Source organism: Vespa mandarinia, chromosome 13 (assembly GCF_050613455.1).
Source record: "Vespa mandarinia isolate Hongniang chromosome 13, ASM5061345v1, whole genome shotgun sequence".
NCBI classification, from domain to species: domain Eukaryota; kingdom Metazoa; phylum Arthropoda; class Insecta; order Hymenoptera; family Vespidae; genus Vespa; species Vespa mandarinia.
Genome location: NC_140822.1, coordinates 3,170,001 through 3,175,000, shown reverse-complemented (window position 1 = coordinate 3,175,000; position 5,000 = coordinate 3,170,001). Strand labels below are relative to the sequence as shown.

Sequence of the window (5,000 nt, the reverse complement as noted above, 5' to 3'; positions counted from 1 at the left end):
TGAAAGGCGAACGTGCCGTACGAACGTTCGACGTTAATAAGATACTTACTTAAATGTAAAAAGGTTCGACGTGAGTTTGCCGAACGTGTCTTTGACATAGGAGAAGAGCTCAAACGCGAGAAAACCTCCACTCATCTCTATATTGTGCGTTGTCTCTACGTGCTAAGAGATCGCGAAATTTCTTGACTATCTTGGGAAATAAACTTTATTCAATCCATGTACATAAATATAAAAGATTGGTATCTACTTATCTAAAGGAATAACATTAGACTAATACGAATTGAATTTTTTTTACAATTTTTATAATCTTACATTATTTACAATATTTTTCCTACGTTCTATTATTTAAAGAGACAATATTTTATCATCATAAAATAACGTCGAATTATTACAAAAGAAAGAATAAATATATATATATATATATATATATGTATGTATGTGTGTATGAGTATGCGTGCGTGTGTGTGTGTGTGTGTTTGATTCATGGTACTTTTACAATCAATTTCTAAAAAAAAAAAAAAAAAAAAAAAAAGAAAAAAAAATAAACAGAACGTTTCAATCTCTTGAGAATCGGTTCGATAAATTTTTACATTCTTTTTCATCTATCGTCATGCGTGATGGTATTTGTTTCACAATTTAAAATGGATCGAAATAGTACCCTCCATTGTTTTCTTATTGCTCGCGCCATGTGTTTATATAGTGCGTGCCATGGAAGTATATATGTGTGCGTTATATATATATATATATATCCGATAGCTGTCTCTAGTCTTCGTATTTTTGATAGACATTCGCTTCCAATTCCAATTAAACTAGTCATCGCTCGTTTATCGTGGAAAGGATTAAATAAAAAGACTGACGCTTTATGAAAGTGAGTGGAACTTTTAAAAAGCGCGCGCTGTGGTGAGTGAATGAGAGAATGGTAAAAAGAAAAAATAAGGAAAGAAAAAAAGGAAAACAAAAAAAGAGGAGAAGAATAAGAATAAGAATAAGAATAAGAAGAAGAAGAAGAAGAAGAAGAAAAAGATGGAAGAAAAACTAAAAACATCTCGAGTGTTCTTCTTAGCTGTACTAATCAGTCCATGAACGTGCTTCGCACATTCGCACATTCGCACATTCGCACTCTCACATACACACACACACACACACACACACACATATATATATATATATATATATATATATATATGTATTATGTCTCCTCGATAGAGAAAGAGTGAAGAAGAGAAAGAGACCGCGATAGAAGAAGTGTAGTTGCGGGAAAAATCGAGAGTGTCGGAAGAGAAGAGAGAACACGACGACATGTTTGAGAGAGGAAACGAGTTCTCCGCGTACATTTTGCGATATAGGTCGCAAGGGTGTCGTCCTGAGCAACATCGGGAAGCTACACAAAAAGGAGAGAAAGAGAGAGAGAGAGAGAGAGAGAGAGAGAGAGAGAGACAAATAGAAAGAGATAAAAGAAGAGATAAAAGATGCGATAATAGAGGCGAAAGAACGAGAGAGAGAGAGAGATTCAAACAGACTGACAGATAGATAGATAGATAGAGAAAGAAAGAGAAAAAGAGAAAGAGAGAGAGAGAGAGAGAGAACAGCAAAGTATGTAGCCAAAGTACGAAGCAGTAAAAGTGGTCGCGACTTACCATTAATTCGAAAAACGAGAAAGCGCGCGGCGAAGGAAGGGGCAAAAGGAAACTCCTCGTTTTTGCTAATTTAATAAAGATTCAGCCAACTTGTGACTCGCGAGGCTATTAATTCGCACCATGTCGTGGAGTAGTCGTTGGTTAAGGTCTCTTTTTCTTTACGATCTTCTCTCTCTCTCTCTCTCTCTCTCTCTCTCTCTCTTTCTCTCTCTTTCTTTCAGACGAATCGAAAAGCTTTTCTTTTTATTCTACGTCCTTTCGTTTTTCTTCTTTCTCCTCTTTTTCTTCTTCTTTTTCACCTTTAAATCGTACTAATCGAGTAATTATGACATCGAGCAAATTGAAAAAGATCTCGAACGAAATAATATAACTCAATAACGATACATTGAGATCATTCTAATATAATATAATGAAATTGTTTGTTACGAATTGCGTAGATCTATTTCGTAATGAAATTATGATTTAATAATAATAATACTGGGTGATACGTTAAATCGGGATGAATTAACTCCTTTTTATTTCCCTTATTTTTCTTTTTTTTGTTTATTTTTTTTTTTTAGGTTTTTTTTTTTCTTTTCTTTTGTTCGTTCTTTACCAGTTTCTTTTCCAACTGCGTTTTCTTCAATTCGTCTTTCTTTCCTTACCGAACTGATTAATTGCGTTAGCATCCTTACAAATTACTTTGTTTGGATTAGTTCTACCACGTAGCGAACGAATGGTGGCTGCTAATGGATCGCTTCAACGAGAATAATCGTCTCGAAACGCGCTATGTGCTTCGTCCTCGTCTTCCTTCTATCCTTTTCTCTTCTCTTCTCTTCTCTTCTCTTCTCTTCTCTTCTCTTCTCTTTTCCTCTTTTACGTCGTTCTAGCGTCTTCGTCGTTGTCGACAGAGACGAATAGCAATGCCGGAGATACTACTTTGGATAAATTATTGTGCTCGCATTAATGACGTTACGCAATGACCTATATTTTCCAATCGTTAAAGCATTACCCTTTCGTTGAACATTTACGTACGTACGTATGTACGTTAAGATTAATGGAATTTCAATGAATCGACATCATTTCTTGAAGGGAGATTATCGAAACGAGTTTATCTTATGTAAAAAGTATCTATATATACGATACATACACAGATATTTATTATATATATATGTAGACAGAGCATGTCCAAAAAACATGGGACCAAACGTATACCAATCGCCTATTTACTGAGATCAAATGAATGAAAATAATTTATATAAACTTATAGAAATTTTGTACCATGTTCTTTTTTTTTTTTTTTTTTTTTTTTTGAACATTCTATATAAATCAATTGATTCTTGCAAATGTTAAAGAAAATATAAAAATAATGTTCGTATAAGAGAAAAATCAATTGTATAAGGTCACGTTAATAATGTATTAGAAAGTAAATAAATATTTTGTAGATAACTGTAGTTATGAGATACGATTTGAAAGTCACGAGTACGTATTAAAAAAAAAAAAAAAAAAAAAAAAAAGAAAATAAATCTAGTTACGTAGGTATACAATATAGGTAACAGTTTTACGTGGATATAATGAGTAATATAAATAGAATGAGTCAAAACAGACAGTCAGTCTTATTCAAGGTGCCGATCGAGACACAACGATCATTCAATTATTTCAATTCTATTGCGAAGTGAGTAATTAGTTCATTATCAATTCTCCTCATTTTTATTTTTATTATTCTTATTCTTATTATTATTATTATTATTCTTTCTACCATTTCAAATGGATTCAATGGTCCTTGATGACAGCGAAATCTTCAAGTATCACCTCGCTTCTTCCTCCTCCCACTTCCAAACATCCCTCCTACCCCTCTCACCTCTCCTTCTTCAACCTATTCTTTCATAGTTTTATTATTTAATTTTTTTTTTCACTGCAATAACAGCTTTCCAATGAAATTCATGAATTTTATCGTCGTCGAGCGTCGACGATTTTTTTGCATGAAAAAAAAACTTCGTTTCTTTTTTATCTCTATCTATCTATCTATCTATCTATCTATCTATCTATCTATCTCGTGATCTACTTTACTACTAAGATTTTTCGATGGATACTTATAGTAATATCATTTTGCCACATTCTAAGAATATCCTACGTATGTATTTACGTTTAATATATAGAAACAGAACTAGTCTCTCTCGTCCAATTAATTTACTCGTTCGAAAAAGCTTTTATATTATCCTTCAAAAGGAATGGCCGATCAAAGTCTACTACTATTACTACTACTACTACTACTAATACTACTACTACTACTACTACTACTACTACTACTACTACTACTACTACTACTACTACTACTACTACTACTACTACTACTACTACTACTATTACTACTACTACTACTACTACTACTACTACTATTACTGATATTAAAATACCATAAAATTTTGTATAAATTTTCCAATATTTCGTCTTCATTCTTCGGTCTGAACGTATCGATTATTTATAAAGTTACTATATAAAAGTTTTATATCCGTCGTAGTAATATTTCAATGTGTTAATATAAAAATTGTTTAAATTAGAAAGAGACGAAGATATATGTAACATTATTGAAATTATTTTAATCGTATAGCTTCTCATTTAACCATAAGAGTATATGAATTCTAATGTTCTCTAGCAATGACCACTATATTACTATATTCTCTATAGGATAGAGAGAAGATAGATAGATAGATAAAGAGAGAAAGAGAGAGAGAGAGAGAGAGAGAGAGAGAGAGAATCGGATACAGTCTAACATAGAAGTTAATTGAAAAACAGGAAATTAAATTTTCCCTGTCCTCGCGGCTTGCTGTGGCCTGCTGATGGATAACGAGGACTCGTGTGTTTTGTGGGAAGCTCGACCGTACCGTAAATTATAGACTCGTTTAATCATTCGCCCGTCTTTCGGTATTGCTTATAGTTAGAAAAATATAAAGAAACGATAAAGAAAAGGAAAAATTCGATATAAATTTTTTATGTACACGAACGAGAAACATTTTCTTTCTATTTTTTTTTTTTTTTTTTTTTTAATTTTTTTTTATTTTATCTTTTTATTTTTTTTTTAAGCGAGATATAACTGTGTCATAGCGACGTTAGAAAATTTCTATTAACAATTAATTCTTTCTCTTTGTCTATAACAGAAATCGTTGATTTTAATGAAAAATTTAATGTTCAATTTAATTCCCTCGAAATTGATATAAAAAGGAGAACGTTAAATGATCGATATAATTGAAGAATAACGTTTTTATTTTGGAAATAAGAAAAGTTTCCCAAAGTGTTTTATTATTTTGTTTCGCAAGATGACATATTTAATTATCAGATAAATAATTCGTATGTCGTCCGATGAAAATGATAATGTAATTAACG

At 31.8% G+C, this 5,000-nt stretch overlaps 1 protein-coding gene across 4 annotated transcripts in view; it reads left to right on the top strand.

Annotated features, from left to right (window-relative positions):
- Sol1 (CUB domain-containing protein Sol1) overlaps positions 1-5,000 on the top strand; it is a 358,685-nt gene that overhangs the window by 91,618 nt on the left and 262,067 nt on the right. The gene's annotated exons all lie outside the window — the stretch shown is intronic.